The 26,437-nt window shown below is 52.0% G+C and overlaps 1 long non-coding RNA gene across 1 annotated transcript in view; it reads right to left on the bottom strand.

Moving 5' to 3' along the window:
* Window positions 1–21,625: 21,625 nt before the first annotated feature.
* LOC149999165 (uncharacterized) overlaps window positions 21,626–26,437 on the bottom strand; it is a 159,917-nt gene continuing 155,105 nt past the window's right edge. Inside the window, exon 3 of the long non-coding RNA XR_016513512.1 lies at window positions 21,626–21,688. This is a non-coding gene — a long non-coding RNA (uncharacterized LOC149999165). The remainder of the gene's footprint in view (window positions 21,689–26,437) is intronic.

Raw genomic sequence — 26,437 nt, 5'->3', positions numbered from 1 at the left:
CAGTGGCGTGGGGCACTGTGACCAGGGCTGCCGGGACAGCTGCAGGCGCACCTGGCGGCTGTGGGCTGTTCAGGGAGGGTCTGCACCCGCCTCCCTCGTACGTGGCAAGTTTTCCCTCTTAATGCTCATTACGTACAAACTTCATCAAAGTTCTAGCTGCCCCCAGCAGGAAAGTAGGGCGTCTCCTGGCTCTCTGAATGTATTGTTTTATTTTCTCTTCACCCTAATATCACATCCGTAGGATCCTGTTGGGTTTAAGTTCCAGATCCTCACACTGTCATGAGACAGAGCCACTGAAATACTTAGAAAAGGTCACCAGTCGCTTCATTTTTGAAGGATGAAATTTAACCAAAGAAATCTGCACATCACTTATCAGAACAATATAGGCAGCGGGACTCCATCCAAGTAAATATTCTGAAATCATCACGATAGGAGTAGCAATCAGAAATTCCCAGCCATTTCATTCAATTACTAAACGATCCTCATGGCCACTTCACTGTCTTTTAAGTTCAAGTCAGGTCCCTTGTGTGCCAAATGCAAGTATCAAATACAAATATTTTCAGATGAGCAGCCAGTCTCCAATTACACATGATCTTGCCTCTTGTGTGGTCCTTGTGCATCTAACCTAAGCCGTGTGCTCACCACAGACACGCAGTCATGCCCTGAAACTCAGGACTAAAAAGAGAAAACTGCTGTAAGCCACGACACGGAACCCGGCGTTTTTCCTGACGACCGGTCAGGCACACGCATGGGGCCCAGAAGGAAAATGTCCTTTATTTCAGGTTTGCGTTATTGTCCTGCCCGGCCCAGAGTGCACTGCAGATCGTAATCTGCTGCGGCTTCACCCAGCGCCAGTCCTCCCGGGAGTCAGATGCGGGGACCTCAGAGCTCAGTGGGCATCGGGCTGCTGGGCACGGCCCCCCGATCTCTGAGTGACTGGCACTGGGTGGGCACTGGGAATGCGTCTCTCTAACAAGGCCCCCGGTGCTGCAGAGGGAACCACACCTGGAGAAGCGCCGGGCACCGGGGGGACTCTCCCTGCCTCAGGCCCTCGCTCTCCTCTGCGGTTTCCCATTGCTGCTGCTTTTATTTCTGTTTGGTCCCTGTCCGCGCCTTTTTCCATCCTTGTCTGCACTGACTCACCCCTTCTCATGTCTGGTTTCGGGGATACGCTGTCATTCATCCGTCCAGCATTTTCCACCCCGACAGCCAGCCGGTGCGGCGCAGGGGCAGCCCACGCTGGGGCCGCGCGGCCAGGCGAGCTGAGTCCGCACATCCTCTGCTGCGCCCACTCCCGACGACCGTGCTGCAGCTGAAGGCCTTCCATTCTTCCAGCCTGGGCACGGCGGAGGGTTCTCCCCGGAGAGGCTCAGAGGGGTGTTCGGCGAGGGCACGGTAGCCCCTGCAAAGGCCTGCGGGCCGCGCCGGGAGCCAGGAACGACAGTGGTGGCCTCCCCGCTCTGCTTGCCCAGGAGTCTCCAGGGACGGCCTGCAGCGGGGCAGCCATGGCTCTGCTGGGCTAGGAGAGCCCTGCCCTCGCTCCTGCGGCTTTGCGCAGGGCCGCAGCCTGTCTGCTGACAGCAGGGCACGGGACTCGCCGCCGCGCCCCTGTAAGTGCTCCGAGCACCGGCGGGCCGGCCTGGTGCCCGATCCCGAGAAGTGCCTACGCCGCCCGAGGCCTCAGACAGGCCCTCGGACACGCTGAGACTTCGGCCTTGGGACCCTCACCCCGATCCACCGCCACCGGGAACTCAGGGTCCTTTTTCCATCTCAACTCACACACGCGCAGGGAAGCTCCAACCCCGAAAACTTGGTCAGAACCTCCTCTGGTCTCCTCCTTCGTTCCTTGTGCCCTTCTGTTACTGCACCGCCCACGATTCAAACGACAGGTTTCAGGGATAATTGTACCTTGGGCTCCTCCCATCAGCCTGTGCAGTCCCGAAGGTGAGGCTCCTGCCTGGCTCGGCTCCCTAGTGAACCCCCAGGAACTAGGAAAGCGCCTGACAGGTCATTAGCACTCTACAGGTATTAGCGTGACAGAAGGGCGGTTGATCTGCCCTGGGACCGCGTAGGACGAGCGCCGTGGAAAGAGCAATGCCTTTTTCATCACGTTCAGCGCGTAAATTTACACCATCTCCTAAACGATGCCAATACGCTCCCGGCCAGTCTGGGCAGGGACACCCGTTAGGAAGCCGTTCTCCTAAACACACGTGTTCCTCTGATGAGAACCAGTGATGTTTCCTCCCCTGCCGGCCCTACAGTGTCTCTTAGACCAAGATTTCCTCTTAAGAGGCACGTGAATTCCGTTTTTCCTGTGCCTCCTTGTTTCCCCTCTGCGTGGCTGGGTTTGAGTGGTGGACATGAAGTCCTCTTTTTCTGCTTCCATTCTTATACTGCGGTATTTGTCCCTTGGAAGTTCATTCTCCCAGCTTCTCTGTTCTCAGCTCCATCCTGTTCATTGGCTTTCACTGTCATCTCTGTGGATAATTTCATTTTCTTCTTCGTTTTCTCAACAAGCGGGCACCCTTCAACGATTGGGTCTTTCTCAGGAAGCTTCTCCTTCCAGGAGGAATAGAAAGGGGTGGTAAAACTCCAGGGGCCTCAGACGGTGACTGTGCAGTGGGTAGAAACCCAGTACAGCTCACAACAAGGAACAAGACCTCTCCAATCAAAAGGACAGGCCAATGTCCCCCGGTTGTTTCTTTCTTTATTTATTTACTTCAGTTTATTCTTGACAACCTGGCATTGGAAACCTGATGTTATCTGCAGGCCACAGACATTTGAACCCGCCGTTCCCTAAAAGAATTCTCACCGCAGCGTGACAGTTTTATTTTCTGAAATATTTCCATGGCACGATGAAAGAAGGTGACGCCTTTGGACCCAGCAGATCTTTGCAGAAGTGACGTGATGCTCCCACGTGGACATGCCCACCTCGTCTTCTCCTTTTTGCGAGGCGGAGAGAAGCAGAACAGCGACCGAGGCGGAAAGCCGGGCAGGAAGCTGTTGTCTCTCTGAGCCTGAAGTCGCGTTAGAGCAACTCCAAGACCAGGGTCTCGCCGTTTTATTAAGGCTGTGGAAAGCTCCCCCGGCCCTTCCCCTGGACCAGGTGTCTCTGTCACTCATGTCTGGGCGTCACAGAAACGTCCGGGACAGGCTCACGTCCAAGCACACTGCGTTTTGTGATTTGGGAACTGACCTGTCAGCCGGTGTACCGAGGGCTGGGTCCGGGTCGTGGCTGCATTTTAGGCCGTGACCTGCAGAATCTTGCCTCTTAGAGTCTTGGCACTGGCCTCGCCTGAGCTAACATTTTTCACGTCGTTTGTGTGGATTAATGAAGCGCCAATTCAGGACGTTTGGAGGAACTGAAAATACGTTCTTGCCACGTAGAGGACAAGCATTATTTCTTTTTCGCCTCTAATCCAGGCTCTCAAGAGAAATGGCAAATTCCTCTTAACATAAAAAATGCACCGTTAGCCATGAACCTGTCTCCAGCCCCAGCGAGTGTCCGTCAGCTGCACGCAGCTTAGGTGGCGCTGACGCAGACGATGCTCCGTGAGCGGCGCGCAGCTCGGGCAGGGGTGCTGCCCACCGAGTGTTTCCTAGGGCGCCCACCTGAAGACAACGCCGGGCTCTCGGAACCCCCAGAATTCCACGTAATGCAAACCCTAGACATAACTCTAAAAGAATTTTCAACTTTTTTCCATCTGATATAATAGGGCCTAAGAATTTCAACTGTGTAATTTCCTATGAGAAATTCATTTTTTTCCCACTAAAAATTTTTGTCTGTTTTTCTATTACAGGTGTCCCACTTTTTCCCATTGCTTCCCCCCACCCTGCCCACCCCTCTCCCACAGTCAGTCCCTACCCCATGGTCCACATCCATGGGTCATTTATACATGTTCTTTGCTTAGAACCCTCCCCTTCATTAAAGTTCTTCTAGTTGAGCATCTCACGAAGTAAAAGTTGTTTAAATAAAGTGTAGCCTGTAGTCTAATGTTAAATATCACATCATACGGGTAAATAAACTCATACATGGAATGGAAATAATAAATGTAATGTTGACCTCTGAACTACTGAAGAAAATTGGGTGAGACCTACCTCCTGACCCGTCCTCCTGGCCCCCCTCCATTTGCCATACGACGCTGGTTTCCTAGCCCCACCCCCACCTCTGGGTCGACCAGTCAAACCGACAGGTGCCGGGGACAAACCCCTTCTTGGAGAGCAGAGGAATCCAAGGTAACTTGTTAGAATTGCCTCATGATAGTCTGAGCCCGTTTTCATATTTATTTCCTCACCTTCCCTCTTTCCCTTTTCCTCACCCTCCTCCTTCCCTTCCTTTAAGGTGTCGGGCTTTCTAGGTGGGCAGAGCTGGTCGGCACCCTGGCTCTGCAGGCGGGCTGCTGGGTCAGCGTCCCCTGCGCTAGCTTCCTCGTCTGCGAGTGACAGTAATTCAAAGAATTGTCCTGAAACTGAGTATCTGTCAGGTGCACGGCACCAGGAATGTATTTAAAAGTCAGCTAATATATTACTACGCAGCAAATCTATTTTTAAAAATATTTAATAGCTATTTGAGTATAACTAGTTTTCTTTGTAAGCCCTGAACTTTATTTTGTGGGGGCTGAAGCATCTTGTCCTTCCCACAATGAAGGGGTTTGGGCAGAAACGGAGTGGAAGTCTGTGCTAAGTAAACTCCAAAGGTCTTCTAATTTCTGAAGGTCGTGACTGTCGTTCTAAAGATCTACCTTAAGTTTACCAAGTAGAAACTACGTTTGACTAAAGAGGAAGAGTTGTACAATTGATGAAACCGGTTTCTAAGCCTGGCAGTACAAAATAAAGAGCCAATTCTAAAGACTGAACTAAACATGCGTCTGTTACAAAGGTCAGTGGGACCACATTTGCCAGCTGTGATCTGGATGGTAAGCTCCCACCTCCCGACTCCAGGACTATATTTCGTCTCAAACATCAGGTAATGCACAGACTCAGCACTGGGCCTGCTTTCACCTTCTTCTGAATCTCTTGCTCTAAGCGCATAGGGAACGGCCCACGACGTCAGAACAGGACCGGCGGAATCACCGGGGGAGTGACTCACGTCCGCAGTCCCCAGGTGACGGTGCAGGCGGCGGCAGCGATAGCCATCACAGCACGCAGGATGTACGATTCGCACGCGGGCCGTTCCTCCCACCGCCAGCGGCCGCGGTAGCCAGGCACGCTCCCTCCTCTCCCCGAAGAACAGGGACTCATCCTCGGGGCCGCGGGGGATGACGGGCAGGCCCGCCAGGTCTGGGTGCGGAGAGAAGGGCATGCCTTCTAAGCACGTCTGTTTTGTAACAGTCATGCTTGTCACCATAAATATGATTAATGGGTTTTCGGTCACCAACAAACCTTCTAATTCTGAGACGGTGGCGGAGGGGAGCAGGGAGAAGACTTCATCATTCTGTGAAGCAGCGCTTTTCTAGGACGCGGATCCCAGGATGGAAGGAGGGAGCTGGCTGAATTACGGGCAAACTGCAACTTGATCAACATGGTTTTTCATAATAATTACTCTGCAAGTGCCGGCCGTGTTTTCCTTCCGGCACTGAAGTCATATTTCTCTGGAGTGACAGCCAGTTACTTTTTCCTGTCCTCAGTCACTTCAGTCCGGCGGTGCTGAAGGAGTCAAACAGAAATCTACACATTTCAGCACACACGCTTCCTTTCCTTCCTCGTTTCTGAGTTGTCATTGGAACCGATTCGTTTTGGTCACAAACATCTTGCTCTTGCCTAATCGTTGCCAGCACATCTGAGGAAGTGACTTTGATTAAGGCCTTTCAGCTTTAAGGATAAAAAGATGAAGAGATGCTTTTTTATTCCTTACACTAGGGAAGCTGCATTTTATCCACAGGAAGAGGATCTCTTTACTCAGTGAGGGGTCCCAGATCACACTGTGGGTTTGGGAGAAAGGATTCAACGAATCCTTTTACAAGTTGTCATATTGTCAATACCTATTTTTCATTTGCAGTTTAATTGAATATAGTTTTTACATATTTAATATCTTAGTACTTGGGCAATTTTTTTCTAATCTGAAAATCATAATGTCAAAGAAATAACCAACCACCTTCTAGGAGTAATTAAACTAAACTAAACATGGTCCTTCTGTTCCTCTTAACTCAGGAAATATTCTACAATAGTTTTCAATGAAAAAATATCTAGAGTGAAGGCTGACAGGTGGTTACGCTTAAAATATTTCGCAATTACCCGTATCTAATAATCACCACCAGTTCTTCAGCCTCAATTGTTCTTGTGACCTGCTGGCTGAAGGGAGCGCATCTCCAGGAAGGGCTGGCAGGACGGGCTCCATTTCCTCTGCATCCTTGCAGGTCTACGCTGGTTTTCTATGGCCCTGACGGTGAGGGAACAGGCGGGGTATAAAGTTCTAGATTATATTTTTGATCAAAAAAAAAAAAAATACTGCCCCATTGTGGTTTTGATTTGTATGTTGCTGTTGAGAAATCTAACACCCATGTGACTTCCTTTTTATTTTGTAGGTGACTGGAGTAGCTAGCTATTTCCTCTGTCTTTACAGCCTCTGGTCAATTTTCCAACGACATGACTGACTGAGCCTGTAAGTGTCTGCATTCATGCTTTGACTCATTCCTGGGAATTCTTCTTCTGTTATGGTTTTAGATATCAGCGGTGTTCCACTTGTATGTTTTTCCATCTCCGGATATTCCAGCTGTAGAAGGGCCGGGTCTTCTTTGTCTTCTACACCAATCACGTCCTTCCTGATTCTCTTCCCTCTTCTGTTTTATTGCCATTTCCTTGTCTGTTTCCATGCCTTTCCTTAAAAACTCTGCCTTTATCCTTCAAGCAAGCCTATTCTCTCCTGAGCACCATCTAATTCAGTATAATTTTTATACGTGTTTTCTATTTATACGGTTCTTCTTCCCTTAAGCTCAATCAACATTTATTTGCTGTTTACCTGTTTTTCTGTTTTTTGGGTTTTTTTTTTTTTCTGACTGTCTGAACATCTGACTTGAGCATAATAATTCTTGTTCAGGTACCTTGATTCCGTTCCTGATGGTATGTTTCCATTCCTCTTGTCTCTGGGTTCGCAGTGAGAGTATAATTCTTACCGGCGACAGTGCTTTGTGCCTCGCTCCCTGCATGCTTTCTACCACAACCGTTGTTTGAACAGCATCTGCCCCGCTGCCTGCTTGGGGAGGTCCTGTCCTCCTGGATGAGCCACAGGACGCCCGCAGGCGGGGGCAAGGCCGGGGCCGGGGTGCGGGCATTCTTGCTCTGAGGCCGCCCTCTCCTGTTCGCTTGGGGAAGTGCACAGCCCTCCGTGGCCCTTTCTCACAGAGTGGGAGGGATACTACGTGTTTATTTTGTGATTTCCTCTCGTTTCTCCAGGATACGTAATTTCCACATTCTGCTTCCTCTTTGTCCTTTGTCACAAAATCTGAAGGGCACCCCGTCCTCCAGGGCCCCCCTCTTCCCCCGAAGGCTGCCGCTGGGCGCATTCCCTCTTATTCCTTCTCAGACAGCATCCAGCCTTTCCAGGCAGTGGGTCTCAGTCCTGTTCGCAGGCGGGGACTTCCTCCCCGCGAGGGTGACCTTGTCAATGGGTGGTGGGTCCTTGACGTCCCTGTCCCCTTTTCCACACGGTCTTCGCTGGTTTTCTTTCCTTTAAACACCGTGCGGGTGGGTTTTAGAGACGGCCTCTGGGTTTCGGTGTCCATCTGACTGCGTGCACGCAACACGAAGTCTTAGATGGGCTCTGGTCTGCCGCTCGGTTTTTCTCTACACGGGTCATAACCCCTCAATGGATTTACATGCTCCACTGAGTGATTTCTGTGGTTTTCGGAGGATACCTGGGAAGACTGAAATTCAAGTGGCTTCCACTAGCCCACAGGAATCTAACAACTTTTCCTCATTTTCTGCATGAACACAATTTTCTGAGCATAAACTTATTTGCATGAGGCATCTACATGCCCATCTGTATCTGTTTATATTAAAATGTTCATAAGGCCTTTCTGTGTGCTGTCTTTCATTACCCAGACCCCATCTGGTACCCACACTTAATTATGCCCTTCTAAAAGTTATTAAGATTGCCCTGGTCCAATGCTTTATACGCAGCCACATTTTGTTTTGTGATCATAAATGAAAACCATAAGCAAAATCTGGTAGGGATGAAAAAAAACGAACAAACAAAAAAATCCCCTGCAGACAAACATCAATAACGGAGAGAAGATGTTCTAAGTCGGAAACCTGGCGGCGTGCGTCACGGCCGCCTTCTGGCTCGGACCCCGCGCCCCGGGCCGCTGAGCCGCGACGTCACCCCGCTCCCCAGGGGCCTCAGACGCTGGGCCGGCTCCCCACAGAGAAGCAGCCCGTTTTTCCCTAAACAGAGTAAAAGTGCTAAACCCTAAAAGCGGAGGAATTACCACCGATTTTGCACACTGGTAATGATCGCAGCGGAGTTCTGGGTAGAAATCTCTGCCTCCCTTTCTTCACGGCGTGCTTTTGTATACTCTGTATTTTTAGACGTACAGAAACACCAGAGAGGATTCTGTGTGATGCAAGCAGACGCCGGGACACGCTGCTACATGTAAAATCGCGACGCTGCCCTGCCGGCACGTGGGCACCCACGCCTTCAGTGGCCGCGTCACTCTGTCATGCTATTGAAAAGGCCGTAAGAAATCCAGCTTCTTTTCTCCGTTCATTGCTTTAATGTCAACGGTGTCACAGAACCGCACTCACTCTCTGCGTAACTGGTAACATCCTAAAAATTGAAATTTGCCAATATATGCATTAGACCAGGTGCTGTAAAAACATATGTAGAGTTTGTACTGCTCACAAAACTGTTTGGAAAACGTGCTCCCGCTAGGACGACACACGGTGGTGTGTCCGTCCGGCAGCCGACGCTGGGAACGTTTCAGCACCAGGACACCCCGACGTCCGCACGTTCGGACCTCGTGTCCCCCTGGTTTGACTTTGTGAGTGGCAGGTATGGAAGTCTGCCTGGATTACGGGCATTTACGGGACCCCAGGGGCGAGGAGCAGGAGTGTGGGGACTGGGTCTCGTTTGGGCTTGGGGTACAAGGACACCATCCGTATGTATGGAAAAGCTTTTCTGTTATTTAGGTAACTTTGACTATAAAAATAAACCTCAGCCCCTTTATGCTCTTATTTTGTTTTGCTCATTGGCAAGGATTCGTAGCTCTTTGGGGGGCTTTAAAAGACAATTAAAACATCAGCAATAAGTAGGTGCTGAAATGCTGCACAGCTGCTTCTGCCTTTAACCATGTACGGCTTTGTGTGTATGTGTTTGCGCAATTATCTGGACAGCACTCAGTTATTGCTCCGGGTGCCTGCTAAGTACCAGGATCAAAGTCTTCACACGTGTAAGTGGGCGCCGCCTTCACGCCACAGGGCAGACATGGTTTTCTGCCCGCTGCACACGCAAGGGGGCTGTGGCACCGGCTTGAGTCACCTGCCGGACTCTGGACAGACAGGACGAAACCCACACTCTCTTGGTCCAGTCTGCCTCCCTTGGGCCAGGGTGTGGGGAACTCATCTGGGTGGCAGCCGAGACATTTCACGGGGGAAACAGTTAGCAAACACCGGAATAGCTGAAGTCTGACAGGACACACCACACGTATGCGGTGTGTCCGCGATGGTAAGTGCGTGGGGATGGCTCTGTTTGCCGTCTGAGGTCACACGCAGCCTGCACTCCCCTCACTCAGTTCACAGACCCCTGCCTTCCTCCAACGCTTCTCCCCTAGAGACGGGTCGCTGGTGCCGGGGCTTCTCTGGTGGCATGGCAGAGCGGGACGCCGCGGAGTGAGACACTGTGGAGTGGGACGCCGCGGAGCGGGACGCTGGGCGTGTCCTGACGGAGAGGTGTTAACGACACGTTGCATCTGACGAGGGTTGGACATGAGAGGAGACGTGCCTCAGCCCCACGCCTGGCTCCACCCACCCACGCCACCCAGCTGACCCACCCGGGTCTGCTCTGCCCTGCCCTCCACCTTCCACGGTCTCGCCTGGTCACATCGACCCTGGTTCTGGCTAATCATTGCCCGGAGCCCCGATGTTCATAAAGATGATATAAAACTCAGAATGCCAATTCAAGAGTCATCTATTCGAATGGGGTTTTAAAAATCTTACACGTGAGTTTTCAAACACACTGAACACTTACATCTCTTGTACAAAAAAACGTGCAGGTAGCCCCGGTTAGAACAATCTTAAACATGTACCTAAATATTTATCACTGACAACAGTTACGACAGCGCAGGAAACTTTTTTAAACTAGCAAGAATAAAATAAATTTTGATGAATCATGCTATTGAAAAAGGAAATTCTCTTAAGATTGTCTCTACAGAAAATGACACTGTGAAGTCACTGACATGTGATGAGGTGAACCAAGAGCTATGCAGGCAAAAAGAAAGAGGAAAATACAGTTCTAGGTACACAACAGAGTTTATTCTTGCATTATTATTTATTAATTGTTTCCATCTGAAAACTGTAAGCCTGCTTTTGCCCCAGCCTGTGTTAGACAGACCTGGTAGGCACCTAATACACATTTTACGTTAGTTTTTAAAAATGAATACTTACTAGGGAGGTACTTTATCATTCTAAACAACAATTCCCTCCTATACCTAAGTTTACATTAGTTCTTTTATGTATTTTTTATTAAAGAAAGTTCTCAAGATTGTATAGGATTCAGATTCACAAACTAGAGCTCAGCCCCTGGATAGGCGAGATTTTATCCACACCCAGCCGGAAGAAACACATGCAGCCGGACTCCAGAGGTGACTTTCTGCAGGTCCCACGGCTAGAAGAAGTAAGCCAGATGTATACGGAACCCGCCAGTGAGTGTGACTCTGAACCCCGGGCTGGTCACCCGTGACCCAAGGCTCGTCGGTTTGGACTACACATGCCACTCTCTAGGGAGACTTAAAACTGCCCATGCCTGGCCCCACCCCTGAGCAATGAAATCATAATCTCTTGGAATCTGAACTCTGGTACATGTTTAAGGCTCCCCAGATGATGCGAAGTGTGAGAACCACTGTTTTATACTGTGTCTTATCAACGAAACGTGTTGGCTTTGGAGCCGGAATGTGAGCCGCTTGTGAAGAGCCGTACGCTATGGGCTGTCTGATTGCAGGAAGTGGGCCAGCGCATTCCTCAGGCCCCTTGTCACATCTCCCCGGGTCCCCGTCCCGACGCTCTGACGGTCACGGCTGGCAGGACGGAGCGTCCGTACACAGGCACAGCCCCATCCAGGCCCTGCGGCCAACCTGCTCTCAGTGAGAAGCTTGAAGCAGCCGAGACCTGGGTCGCCAGCGACGTACCGTCCCGGTCCACAGCCAGTCCCCATCTCCCTCTGCGCCCCAGGGGTCTGTCACCATGTCTCGTGACTGCGTAGTCCAACTGGATCAAGTGGCCAAACTTGGGGCTTACTATTTACTTCTTAAATCTCACCTTTAACAGTCATCGCATTATTTCATGCACCATCTTCAGGCCACTTTCTTTCTTGGATTTTACATACAAATATGCAAATATTGTGTAACTCACTCTAAATGTGTGTGTTGTTGAGTTGTTTTGAAAGTGAAAGATCTGAGTTCATTTCAGATTGGGACGTGAAGGTAGTATTTTGAATATGTGATGAAAAGCAAGTGAAAACTATTGGAAAATGTTTAGGAAGAAAGGTTTCACGAACTAATAAAGGGCATCCTCAGGGCTGCTCTCTACCAGGTTGGAGTTTCCATCCCTGCCCTTGGCTGACATCAGCCTGTGCTAGAAATAACTTCTGTGTTGAACGTGTTATTATTTTACACCATTCACAACATCATGTACCACAGAAAGGAGGATGACAGGACAACACAACTCTCCCAGGACTTCAGTTACTTTTTTGTTCTCAGCAATACATAAACCTAAACGGGACACCTCTTTGTATCCTTAGCAACGGCACAGGTCTGGGCAGATACCTGGATCTCAGTAGATGTTGGTGGATGTGCCACGGTGGCCCGAGGTCACCTCCTGCCACCTGGCTGGCTGGACAGAGGAGCCTCAGAGCATCCTGTCGGAGCCGGGTGGCATCACCAGAGACATCCGCAGGAATTCCAGAGTGTGACCTGGAGGGCTGTCCGCCCAATAGTCCACTCTGAAGACAGTCCCTTTAAGGCGCTGGCTTCTCCAGGCAGAGCGCGCGCGACCTGTGCGTCCCCAGGGCAAACGTGCTCGCCAGAGCCTCCCCGAACCGAGCGATTGATTAATTAGCACTTTTCCACCTTCGCCAAGGAGTGAGAATTTAGAGTATTACTGTGCTAATAAGCTCTCACTTTTCCTATTTTAAACTGTTTTCAATTTTGGGAATACAAGTCCCTGAGACAAGAATATATGCATTTTAGATCTTTTCACCGTGCACAGTGCAAAGTAGGTCAGCCCACCCGTTTCGACTCGGCTCCTCTGCCCGATGAGGAATGAGAGCTTCCCTGCGCACGGGCCCTTTCCAAACCTACAGGGTGCTGAGGGGGGTCTAACCTCGCGGGGCACGGGAAGCAAGGGGCACAGAGTCACAGGCAGATGCAGCGGGCCTACGTCGCTTTCCTCTTTGGCGATGCTCCTTAATAAGCAGTTCCAGCTCATGTGCCCTGATAATAACCGATTTCTACGGGACCAGCAGTGCGGGTGCTGATACTGACATGTCCACCGAAGCACCACACTCACGACACCGGCGGCCGTAAGTTTTAGAGACAAAAGCCAGTCGTCAGCGTGGTTTAAGACCACTCTGAGGATGACTTTGACGCCGGTGAAACGTTTCCAAATCCATAAAAGAAATAATGCTTTGTATACCTTTAAGTGGGAAAAATAGGAAATTTTCTTAAGAATGTACTTAATGTAGAAATATATAAATATGATATAAATACACACATGTAAATATATTTTAATATAAAATTGCACTGTAGAACTCACTTCTTCAATCCATTTTTAAAATGCTCATTTTTAAAAAGCAAAAATAGCAATCCCTAAAACGTTCTATTAAAAAAGCCGCTCATAAGTCACAAAGTCTGCATTTAATGTATTACTTTGTGTTATAATGTCATTCAATGTATTAACTTAAAAGTGAGTGTATTTATTATTCACTGACATGCATGTATTTCTTATACATCATTTTCTTTCCAAAAGGAATGTCTGGAAATTTTTGGTAATAAAAAAGGCAGAAGGTGTCCGACGAGATGGAGTACCACCGCGGCCGGAAGCTGGAAGAGCGGGGCAGGGGACGGAGTGACATGCGTGTCTGAGACACGGGCGTGTGCGTGTGAAGACAGGATGTGTGCACGGTTGTGCGCACGCACAGAGAACAGGCCGTCGCGGGCCCAGCGTGTGTCCATGAGAATCCGGCACTTTTGAGGGGAATGGGGGCTATACCCAGAAAGCTGGAGAGAGTCAGGAGCCACCTGCAGGTCTAACTCACAAAGTGACGCTGCAATTGGATGCCACCAATGGCTTGTCGCACGGCCCTTGCTCAGCACAGGACCCTCAGAGGAAACCCTGCCTTCCCGTGCGTGTCGCCGACCCGAGGCGCTGACCAAAGGAGGCTTACAGCGCGTAGGGCCGTGGTGGTCCCCTCAATGCGGGTCGGTTATCTGATAAATGTCCTCCTACCGTACACGTGGGCTTTCTGGTTTACCTCTGGGTCGCGTCTGCACGTGGTTAGATGAGGAAATCCTCTGAGTCTGCCGAACTCCAGGTGATCAAGGCACCGGCGTCTCTGGTCTGAAATGCTCGAGACGACGTGCGTCACGGAGACTGCTCAGTGGGGGTGTCCCCTGGGCGTCCTGTCCCAGATGACATCTTCATCTCACTTTATTCAGGTGGAACAACCAAAATAAAACAACAAAAACTATTCAATCCCTGTCGCGTAGTGTAGCCCAATCTTTCTACTTCATTCTGGGAGAGAAGTGTCAAGCTGACTAAAAACTGTGCTCAGAAGCAGCAAACACACCCGAACCCTCCCCGCTGGGCTCCGAGCCGAAGCCGCACTGACAGGCGAGCGCTGTCCTATCTGAAGTGCCAGTACCGCTAAGGTGGAGGAACTCTGCTTAGGTAATTGAAGTAATTTTTTTAAATGATAACTGTTTCAAGATATAGAAAATAAATTCAAACAAACTTAACAGGATTTTTTCACTGCAGTGATATACAGAGTAAAAGTATCTCTAATTCTTAAAACAGTTTCCCATTTCAAATGCACTGTCATTATATTTCCAATTAATAAAAACGTCCAGGTGAAGAGTTCATGACACCCGACTGACGGATCCGCCAAGAAAGGCCCACGGCCTAACGCGTCTTCAATGGGGACGCGTCTCTGATAAATCTTATTTTCATGCCCAGAGGCGGATTGAGGTCGGTGGAGGCCCCGGGCGCAGAAGAAAATATCGGGCCCCTTAAAAAAGAGAGAGAGAGACGGGGAAAATAAAAACGCGTGGTTTTGCGGGGTCCTTTGGCAGTCGGGCCCAGGGGGCGTGCCCGGTGCGCCCCCGATAAATCTGCCTCTGGTCACGCCCCTCCCTCCATGGGGGGCCGGCAGATTCCCTGGTGCCACCCCCGCTCCTCCCTGCTGCGGACCGGGCTCCTTCCCCTGGAGAGAGGCTCCCAGGCCGCCCGTGACAGCGCTCTTGCCTTCCGTCCATTCGGTACCCGCGTTCAGGGTATAGCAATGGAAAGAAGACTTGGGGGGAAGGCAGACCCTGCCCCGGGGGGGGTCCTCAGGCACAGCCAGGTCCCTGCGCCCTCAGGTTGTGGGGGGCCTCCACTGATCAGCGGGTGGGGGCCCCTGTGGGCAGGCGGGCTCCTGGGAGAGAGCCCCGAAATGGCATCTTGGGTGTCAGGTGACATCCCACCCGGGCTCCACGGGCATTAATCAGCAGTAAGTTGTGTCCCTGCTGGAGGGACATCAGAAATCCACAGCTGAAGTGCAGCCTTTCCTTTAAGGCCCCCCTCAAACCCACCTCACGGAGACCACGTGCATGTGCTGACCACGGGCAGCGCTAAGTCAGCCTCGAGTCCTCTGGGCTACAAATCTTCCAGAGAAACGTATTTTTTCCATTTAATCCAAGTCTCAACAGGGTCTGAGACTTCCCCACGTAAACGCAGTCGGGGCTGAGGGCTCTGCGCGTGCAGGGAGATGCTCTCGGGGCTCAGGGCGTCCGTGTGTCTGCCATGTGCCTTTGGCCGGGGCCTGGAAAGAGGTGTAGTCCCAGCTGAGGGTTTGCATGAAAATGCCTCTGCGTCTGCTGCGCTCAGGGGAGCTTTCCCGGGGAGCCCAGGCGCCGACACGGCCCCACTGCGGCCCGATTCGGGGGCTGCTGTAGGGGAGGTCTGATATTAGGGTGAAATGCTGCCATGTTGCTTGGTTCTTACGCACGCAAACATTTCAGATCACACCGGCGTGGTCACGAAGGCTTTATTTGAACCACAAGCAAGACAGCGCGCCCTGTGGCCTGCGCCCCAGCGGAGTGGGCCCGCCAGTCTGCCAGGTCCTGGCGGACGGATGGACAGACGGGGCGGACAGACGGGGCGCGCGCACGGCTGCAGGAGGGTTCTCTTCCAGCCGCGCGCTGGATCTCCATTTTCAGCTCGGACATGAACGCAGCCGTGCTGAGGTTTCACTTCCAGCTGCTCCCTTCACCCTGAAGTAATTTGTTACGAAAATGGGACTCAGGTGGTCTCGAGAGCCTCCTCGGCCACACATTATTTTTTCTCGTCTTATCCCCTCCTCTAAGCGAAAACGGATGTCTTTACACAAAGTGCCTGAGAGAGTTTTTTAAAGACTATTTTACACTGATGGTTTCCAGCCACGCCAGAGGCAGAAGTGCCAAACATTTTCAGGGAAGGCCGCCCTCGTGACGTGTTTTGGCAGGACCAGGAAGGCAAGTCGCGGACGGCGCACGGAACACCCTCCTCTTCTGCCCTTTCCCTTCGGATTCTAAGCCGCCCACGTTTTACCACGAACATTCGGACGACACCCAGGGCCACTGCCCACGGAGGTTCTGCTGAGGCCGTGCCCCTGGGCGGCCCGTCAGCGCACGCCGACGAGACGGGCCAGCTGTGTGGGAGCCAGACAGTGTCACTCGCTACAAACACGAAGACAAGGGAGAAGATCGCAGAGCTACAGGGACAGACAAACGCCCCAAGAGGGAGGCGGGCGGAGAGACAACAGTCCAAGCTCCGGCGCGCTAAGAGCGCTATGAGCGTCACCTCATTTAATGTCCGTCCCGCCCCTGCACCCGAATTCTCCAGGTGCGGCCGTCGAGGCTCAGAAGAGGTTCACAGCGCTGGCGTGAAAGATTGCAGCCGGAAATCAAACTCCCGAACCCTTGATCATGTTCTCCCTGCAGGGAGGACCTGCCGCTGTCCCCGCCGCCCCGTCCTCCCGCCAGCAGAGCAGCACCAGGGCCACACTGCCGTCCACGCGCCGACGCGGTTCAGAACGTCACCGACGGTCTATCCCGACAGCGCGTCTCTTTGCATCCGCCTCCGACCGCAGTGAAGACACGGAAGGCCCTCACTGGAGCCTCAGGCGCCCTCCCTCGGGAGCAGTTTCTAGGCCCCGTGTTTTCTACACGTTTATGCAGTTCAAACAGTGGCCCACTCCGTGCACCCACACAACCTGCGGAAGATCGGCGAGGAGTGGGAAGCTCACACTACTCTAGGCCACGCTGCTTCTCTGAATAAAGGAAAAGTCTGGACTCGCACACGAAGCACGTTGACATGGAAGTGCGGCTGAGCCAGCTGGAGGCGACGCGCCGCTGCACCGGGCGCGTCTGTCTCCCTTCCGATGGTGTTCCAGTCCCCAAACCCCACATTCCCACACAGCCTTCATTTCTCTGAGGACGGAACATTCCTCTAAGACTTTTTCTGGGAAAGACTAGAATTCATGACGGGAAAAGACACTGCACTATCTCCGGGAACAAGGCCAGGCAACAGGGCTCTGCACGCGGCTGTGTCCTCGGTCCCCAGCGCACCGCAGGGGCAGGCAGTGGCCTTGGGGCATGTCATTCCCGGGCTCGGGCAGGGCTCAGTGCCCCACTCGTGCTCCGGATGTTGACGGGAGGCATTACATCTTCACCGGGCCTGTGAATGGCCACGGGGGACCTTCTGTGCTGCTGGGACCCCAGTGTGGGCTGCCGGTGGCTAATCTCAGCGTCCCGGGCCCCTGGGCCTGCTCTCCCCACACCAGTTGCCGTATTTCATCCGCTCTGAGCTGGGTTTGCTTTATGACTTTAGTGAAGTGTGAAGAAAATCAGTGTGACAGATGGAAGGAACTCAGGCTTTTCTTTACCAAACGCTAAGTTTCTGCCAGTATGTATTTTGTTTCCCGTCGCCAGGGCCCTGGTGTCATTTTTCAGCCTGTCGAGGAAGGCCTGTCACTTGCCAGGGTAAGTAGTATCAGATGTAAGCTCTCCTGAAGAGGACACAGAACGGGACTCCGGGTTGGGCTCCCATGTTGGGACAACAGGGCTCACCGGACACAGAAACTCAGAGAAACGGTTCGTTAAAGTCCTGCCGGACGCAGGGCTGTGGCTCTGCTCTAGTGTCCCGGCTTAGAGACACGCGTCAGCCAGCTTGTCCCCAGGTTACTGGGGGCTTCTCACAGCCTGAGTGGCTAACAGCCGTAAAATCTAACGAAGGCAGGATTTCATCAGGAACAAGTGAGGTAATGACCGTGAACTTCCTGGTGGGTTAAAACTCAGGTCATAAGGTTGCAAACCTATTTGGTTCCTATGTCACCTACCGATGGCCAGGAAACCAGTTATGTCACTGCGCTGACACTGATTTTAACTTCTTAATAGATTTTTGTGTCTGCTCTGGTGCCAAGTGTCCAGTCGGAAACTAAAACACTGAGTCAGTAATGTGGACTGTGTAACAAACACACACCTCCTCGTTTTACATACAAACCAGCTACATGTCTGATAGAGTTTTAAATTAGTGCTGAGCATTACAAACACCGAGAAACTTTGTAAACTGTACCCGGCACCTTAGCAATGTAGGGGCAAGGATCACAGACCAAAATGGCGTGCAGTTTTAAAATGCGGCAACTTTCATGACAAATGAAGCAGAAATGGTTCAGAGTTCTGACCCGAGTAAATAGCTGTCTCAGTCTCTATGCGTTCGTGGTTATAATGTATACGAGAACAAGACAGAAGGAGAGCCACAGCTCTCTATGCAGAGAGAAAGTAATGAGATAATGATCTGTATTGTATCAGTAGGAATACATATGTCCAGATGCATGTAGGCATAAGCATATAGAGAGAGGTGTGCACACACATGTGTATGTGAAAGCGATGCCGGGTCCCCATCCCAGAGCAGTTAGGCCGGAGTGTATGGGGTGGGCCAGGCCTGGGGTATATTGGAAGTCCCCTGGGCGATTTTAACGTGCGGTCAGGGCTGAGAACACTGCTCCAGCCCTAGATCGGAGGACAGTCCTTTGTGGAGAACGGAAACCCCACCCGCCCACACTTTTCATTCAGAGCAGAAGGACAAACCGATATGGCAACATTGGAGTCTTCATATGATGCAGCTCGTTCACTGACCTTCTCCCCAAACCTTCCGGAAAATGAAAACAGGTGCCACCTACCTCCTGGCCTCTCACGGGGGCAGGTGCAGACGCCGGCGCTTGGCGGTGCTGACACGCAGGTAGGTGCGGGGGGCTCCGCCCTGTCCTGCCCAGCACCTACCTGGTTTCGCTGTTGCTGAGCGCTGTGGACAAACGGTTAGGAGAGAGGCCGGGCCTTAAAAAGACAACGAGAAGAAAACCTGCACAGAGGCAGAGACGGGAGCGTGGGGGCCAGGAAGCCACGCGGGGTGACTGGGGAGCCCCGCAGTTGGTACAAGATTCACAGATCAATAAACCTGATCCACCACATACACAAAAGGAAGGCTGAAAGTCACACGATCATATCGATAGACGCAGAACAAGCATTTGATAAAATCCAGCACTCTTTTCTGATAAAAACTCTCAGCAAAGAGGGACTAGAGGGCCCAACCCTCAACATAATAAAAACCATGTATGACACGCTCACACCCAACATCCTCTTCGACAGGCAAAAACCAAGTATTTTCCTTAAAATCAGGAACAAGACAGGGAGGTCTGCTTTCACCACTCCTATTCAACATTGTACTGGAAGGACTAGCCACAGCAATCAGACAAGAAGAAGGAATAAAAGGCATCCGCATTGGAAAGAAGGAAATTTAAATCTCATTATTTGCAGACAACATGATATCGTTTATTGAAAAACTACTAGACCTAATAAATGAATTCAGCGAAGTAGCAGGATACTAAATTAATACTAAGCAATTGGTGGCATTTTAAACAATAATGAACTATCAGAAAGAGAAATTAAGAAAACAATCCCATTTACTATTGTGATAACAACGACAAAAAGTAAAGTACCTGGGAATAAATTTAGCCAAGGCAGTAAAAGACCTGTCCTCCAAAAATTACAAGATGCTGAAGAAACTGAGGGAGATACAAATAAGTGGAAGCAGGTATCATGTTCATGAACAGGAAAACTTAACGTCATTAAAATGCCCACACTACCCAAAGCAACCTATAGATTCAGTGCCACTCCCACTAAAACACCAAGGGCCTATCACACAGGAACAGGACAGATACAGTAGAGGCTCGGTTCTTGAACTTGACTCATTCTGGAAGGCTGGCTGTTCGAGAAGCGACCTGTCAAAGTGGAATCATGCCTGAGAGATGCACGAGGGATCAATCACGCAGGTGTCAGCATGGAAGTGCTGTCAGAGCAAGAACCAAAGTTTGTTTGACAACTGAGACATTTTTTGTGGGAACAGTTTGGTCAAGACCTGAATTGTTCAACATGGGAGATGTTTAAGAACTGAGATTGGGCTGTATTCCAACAGGCTCTGTGGACCCACCATGACCTCAAATAGCCTCAGCAATCCCGAGGAAGAGGAACAAAGTCGGGGGGATCACACCACCTGGCATCAAACTGTACCGCAAGGCCGCTGTAATCAAGAGAGCGCGGTGTTCGCTAAAGAACAGGCATGTAGATCGATAAAACAGAATAGAGAGCACATTCATGCTCAATTAATACTGGATAAGGGAGGCAAAGGCACACAATGGGGTACAGACAGTCTCCTCAATAAATGGTGCGGGGAAAATTGGACAGATACATGCAAAAAAAACCCCAAAACTCAATCACCAATGTATACCATAGATAAGAATAAACTCAAAATGGATGAAAGACTTAAACGTGAGTCATGACACCATGGAAATCCCAGGAGAAAACACAGGCCATATAATTTCAGACATTCCTCACAGCAATGTTTTTGTCTGTGTATCTCCTGGGGCAAAGGAAGCAACGGGAAAATTAAACACATGGACGGCATCAAAATAAAAAACGCACTCACGACAAAGGACACCATCAACAAAATGAAAAGGGAACCCACTGAATGGGGGAACGTATTTGCCAATCACACATCTGATAAGGGCTTACTCTCCAAAACATATCGAGAGCTTATACAACTCAACACTAGGAAGACAACAACCCAATTAAAAAAATGGGCAAAGGGCCCGAATAGACACTTCCCCGAGCAGGACACACAGAGGGCCCGTAGAATTGTGAGTAAATGCACAATGTCACTCATTGTCAGACACATGCCAGTTAAAACCACAGTGAGACACCACCCCCCACCTGTCAGAACGGCCGTCATCAATGAATCAACAACCAACAAGCACTGGCGAGGACGTGGAGAGAAGGGAACCCTCGTGCCCTGCTGGTGGGAACGCAGACGGGGGCAGCCGCTGTGGAAGACATTTTGGAGTTTCCTCAAAAAACTAAAAACGGAACTGCCGTTTGACCCAGAGGTCCCACTTCTGGGAACATGTCCGAAGAAACCCGAGGCACAAATCTGAAACAACCTATGCACCCCTGTGTTCACTGCAGCACTATTCACAATCGCCAAGAGCTGGAAGCAGCCCAAGTGCCATCAGTAGATGAGTGGATACAAAAGCTGGGTACATTCACACAATGGAGTCCAAGGCAGCTATTAAGAAAAAGAGATCTTACCCTTTGTGACGTATGGATGGACCTGGAGACTGTCATGCTACGTGAAATAAGCCAGGCAGAGAAAGACAAATACCATACGATCTCACTCATATGTGGAATCTAATGAACAAAGTAAACTGATGAGCAAACCAGAGACAGAGTCATGGACGCACGGAGCAGACTGACAGCTGTCAGAGGGGAGGGATTGGGGGGCTGGGTGAAAGAAGGGGACTGGGCGAAGCAATACAGACACAGGTAACAGTGTGGAGACAGCCCGAGGGAGGGCGGGTGGGTGCAGCTGGCAGTGGGCAAAGGGGGGAAACGGGATGAGAAGAGACTTGGCTTTGGGTGACGGGCACACGGTGCCGTGAGCAGATGACGTTTCACTGAGCTGTACACTTGAAGCCGATATGATTTTTTTAACCAATGTCATCCCAGTAAATTCAATTACAAGAAGAAAAAAATAGAGAAGCCTTGCTTACATGCCGGGAGTCGACCTGAACGCGGCAGGTGACCCTCCTGTGCCTGGACTCCTGTGTTCCCAGAGGACGACCACTTCACCTTTCCTGGGCTTCCACTTCACGTCGCTGACTGAAGGCGAGTTTGTGAACACGTCCCGCCTGTAAACAAAGAACCCACTTAAGACTGGTTTCAGTTCAGGCAACGTCTGTACCCACGTACATGTCCCTGGGAAGTGTGACCTGTCCTGTATAAACGAGAACAGCCCTCTCCCCACTGCGACGTGGGACCTCTGAAATTTAAGATGAAGCAATGTCACACAGCCTCTATGAAAGGTGGCGCCCGGCTGTACCCGACTGAGCCTGGTGCAGACGGGACTCTGAATGGTCAGTCAGAGGCCAGTCTCTATGGGCCCAGGTCCCTGAGACAGTCAGTCAGGTTTGCAAGGCAGCCCTGGCCCCTAACACAACAAAGGCTCCCGTCTCTGCGCTCGGGTCCGAGCGGGCTCTGGCCAGATGTCGCTGCGTGGCAGTCCCTCGGCGCCCCCGTTACAATGCAGCCTCCGATTCGGTGGGTCTGGGAGGGACCTGACAGTCCGCACTTTCAACCAACTACCAGGGGAGGCCGATGCTGGAGTCTGTTCACTGCTCGTTAGTGGCAAGGATGCCACTAACCAGGATTTATCATCACCCCATTTGAAAAGCAAGCCTGACTGCCTTGGCTTCCTCCAACAGAACCTTGAAGAAATAATAGAGCGTCTGAGTGAGCGACGTCTCCAGCAGAGGAAATGGGGCCCTGGCTCTGGGACAAGTCCCTGCCGCTCAGCGGTGCCCCCAGCGGGCACGGGCCCTCTGCTGGCCGGGGCACCGCAGCAGCCGGTAAGGAGGGGCGCGCGCTGTGGTTCGCTGCCGGGTCCGGCCGCCATCACTCAGGCTTCCCGGGGAGCAACAGGCCCTGATGTGCTCCCAGGTTTTGGGGTTTCATAAATGCTGTTCCAAACCTGCTCCTCGCTGTGAGCCGCCCAGGAGGGCAGCAGTTCCTTTATTCCAGCGTGCAGAGCGTCGCTAATCTTGGGGTTCTGTTGTGAGGGACTCGCCCTGTGTGATGAATCAGTGTGCCCCCCGTTTTTCCTGCCCCCCTTTCCCATGCCATTGCTAGATCCAAGAAACCCAAATGTCAACTTCCAACAGCAGCCTGCAAGTCTTCGCTGGGACAGAACACGTGAGGTCAGGACGTGAAGGGTTCCGTTTTCCGTGTCTTGCCTCTGGCCACGTCTAACGAGGCTGAGTCACAGAAGGGAGGCAGGAGGACCGGCCGCCTCCCAGGGGCCCACGTGACGCGAGATAGTCAGGGGTGCCTCCTAGGGAAGCCGAGATGATCGGTAACAGAACACCGTCTGCTAATACTCTTATAACGCTGGCGCAGGACGTAACGCGTCCATCTGGCGCTGAGACACTTTGAGTGAGATTTCAGTCCTCACAGGAGACGGACGTGGGCCCTGCCTCCTCTCCTTTCCCTCACTTAACCTTGGTTTGGCAGCCGGCTCTCTGGCCACCTGGGGACAGATCTGTGTGTATGTCGGCCTCTGCTGATCAGGTTTATTTTCCGCATTTAGGTCATAAGATGAGGAGCCTCATCAGGGCAGAGTGGTGTCTGCTCTTTGAGGTTCTGTCACCACAGAGGGCTGGGCCACCTCGGGGTCCGGTGGGCAACAGGACACAGAAGCCACCCGACAGACCAGCTCCCTCCCCCTGTTTGTCCCCCACAGCCACCCCCCTGCTAGCACCTGTCACAGCCCCTTCCTCTGCGTGACGTTTTCCCTAGAGACACCTGAACTGTGTCACAAACACGCTTAGTCACCAGGTGGTTACTCTGTGCTGTTCTCCGGCCCTGGTAACAACACGGGACAGGCACGGGACTTTTTACAGCACGTGGTGACATCTCGGATGCTTCGCAGCGGCAGCTAACAATTCAGGGAAGGCCTGAGCTGGCCAGTGTTGACGGGTGACGCCCCAGGTCACGGCTGGGGGCTTCAGAGCGCCCGATGGCCTTGCTCGCCTGCTCTGGAAACACCAGTGTTCATAGCTCCAGCAGCACTTGAAAGGGACCTAAACCTCTTCCAGCTGCGAAGCGCTCACGGCGCCCTGGGTCTCCGGTTGCCCGGGCGGCTCGGCGCAGGACGGCCGCAGCCGGGGCGCAGACATAAATCTCTTCGCAGATTCGCAGGCTGCCGAGTTTCACGGGGGCTTAGGAAGCCCGAGCGATGGGACTCGTTTATCTCCATTTATCAAATGCGCCAGCCCCGGGCCCCAGCCCTCCCCCTCCGTGAGCCCTGTCGCCGCGGCAGCGCCCGGCCATGGCGTTTGCGGGCGGGCCCGCCGTCACCACGGGGGCCCGCGCCCTGAGACAGGCTTTTATTAACTACTGTTTGCCAGAACACGCAAATCCTCTGAAACCACTTTGTAGCTGACCTTTCAGAGCATATATGAATTCATGACCTGCTCGTGCTCACACACACATGACCTCACATGTCATCACAGGAACGCCTGGTCACCAAGCCCCTGCATTTCCAAGGTCAATCTCATCTTCAGCTCCAGGAGAGAATGGGAAAATCAGAACCACAGGACAAAGATGTTCTCTGTGATGATGTCCTCCCTTTTCCTGCTATTACCAAATGTGGAAAGAAAAACATTCCAATATTTTTAAAATAATCATGAAGATAAATAAATGATGTTCTATACATGGATCACCCTGAATCATTGTAGGAACTAATTAAAATAGGAATTTAACTTAAGAAATCGCACCTGCGATATACATGCGTCACTCAGATGTGGTCGCGTGGTCTGGGGCAGGCGGTCTGCTTATTCGCCGCTATAATGGAACTGCAAGGGTGCCCCCCAATAGAAGCCCGCAGGGACTGGAGACGGGGTGGGGGCTGGGACAGGCGCCCTGCTTCTCTGGGATCCCGCCTGACCCTGAGCCCGCCCTGCCGCCTGCCTCGCCGGGGGAGACGGAGAGACACCCCGTCAACCAGGCCCCGTGCGCGTCCTTCCTGCGAGCGTGGCTGAGTCAGAGGCAGAGGGCTTGCTGTTAGCAGGGCTCCTTTCGTGAAACACCTCATCGATCATCCCAGGAAGAGCCCCTCACACACGTGTTTAAGCAGATACAGAGACGGTGCCCTGGTTGGCATCACCCGTGGCTTCTAACAGGATGTTCTTGTTAAAGTCAGAGCCGTAAAACTGGATGGGGAACAGTCAGCACATTGTTTTCTCTGATCAGACAGAGACTTTCTTTTTCTGCATTTGAAAGTAGATGTAAGGCAGGAAAAGAGAGAACTGGACCATTTTACTTGCAACTTTTTTAAGGAAGTAAGAAGGCAGATGATAGAAAACGATTCCTTCTCAAAGGCACAGCCGCCCGTGGCTGATGAAGAATCGGTGTCCCGTGCGCAGCGGACGCAGAGGGACAGGCGAGGCTGGGAACAGAGGCGGCTGGTGGCAGGGGGCCCTCTCCTCGCTGACCCCCCGATGGAGGACATTGATGGCGCGCCGCGGCTGGGTCAGCAGAGGCCCCGGATGGCAGAAAGCTGCCTGGGAGCGCTTGCACTGCGTCACCCGGACACCCCTGACAGGACGGCGGTCCCTGGCGCACCCCGGACACCAAGGCTGAGGCAGGCAACGGCAGAACTCAGGGTGTGAGCTCCTTCCAAAGCTCCTTGGAGGAAAACCAGAGTTGAACGTCTTTAAAGGGTCAACTATTGGGGACCAAAGTGCACGGTTATTGCTGACTTGTCTAACTTACTCATTACGAATTGTGGCTGAATAGGATATGTTTTCCAGCTCAATGACAGCCATTTTGGAACAATTAGCTCCCATTGCCACTGCAGTGCCTGAACGCTGTTCCATTCTTCGCCCTGAGAAGAAGGCCGCTTCCCGTGCCCAGGAGGGCGGCGTGGTGCGGAGGCCTGGGCTGCGGGGCCCCGCAGGAACTCGAGCTCCCCCCGAACCTCAACACAGAGGGAGAGAGGGACAATGTCCTTGGTGCCACGGAGCTCAGCCCCTGACCGCGGGACACAGGAGGAATCGGAGTGATGGAGCGGAGCTGACCAGGGCAGGACTGGCAACCGAGCTGCTCCGGTGGTTCCCAGGCTGCGGCTCACAGGAGCCGGGAACAAAGCAAAGGGCTCCAGCCGCAGCTTCTGCCCAGGACACCCCGCCGTGAGCACAACTCGGCTGGTGACACGGAAGTTTCTTGTTCTAGTCATCGGGGCACAGTGATGAGTCACGTGCTCATCGACATGAGCAGGAAGGCAACCTAAGGCTGCGGTGTTTAGAGAGGCGTGACCTGACCACCCCAAACTGCGCCCCTAAAATCAGACTGCGGTCGCTGTTCTCATGAGTGCCTAGACCCCGTGTCAAGCCCAGGAACATCCTGGCACATTCCGGGTTCAGCCCCCTATGTGGTGACACTGTCATATCACATTTCCGCAAGGCAGGCGAGCGCAGTAGGCTGTGGCGCGGAGGTGACAGGTTGATGACGGGACAGAAGTGGCCAAATCGCTTTGCCTCTTTTTAAAACAAAAGTGAAGATTCTGTGTCATGTGAAAAATAACTGTGCTACCACCATCTCTCCCTGCTTTGAATACTGTCTGCGACATGGAGCCTAAGAGTATTCACAAAAGTGAGACTTTCTTTCCATTTTTGACATTGTTTTGTTGGGACAGATAACAGTCAGACCTTTCCCCGTGGATGTCACGTCACTTGAGAAGAAGGGAGAGAAGCCACCGGTACTTCTCTACCCAGGTGTGTGCAGGACGGTCCGGGGAGGCACCTGTAGAAGGCCTGAGGTCGCCGAACTATGAGAAACCAGGTCCACGGCTCTGAGTGATGCAGTCACTGGCAAAAACGTTT

The sequence above is a fragment of the Furipterus horrens genome, unplaced genomic scaffold (assembly GCF_987537825.1).
Source record: "Furipterus horrens unplaced genomic scaffold, mFurHor1.1.pri manual_scaffold_10, whole genome shotgun sequence".
Lineage (NCBI taxonomy): Eukaryota > Metazoa > Chordata > Mammalia > Chiroptera > Furipteridae > Furipterus > Furipterus horrens.
The sequence above is the reverse complement of the archived record's forward strand: the minus strand, read 5'-3'. Positions and strand labels throughout refer to the sequence as shown.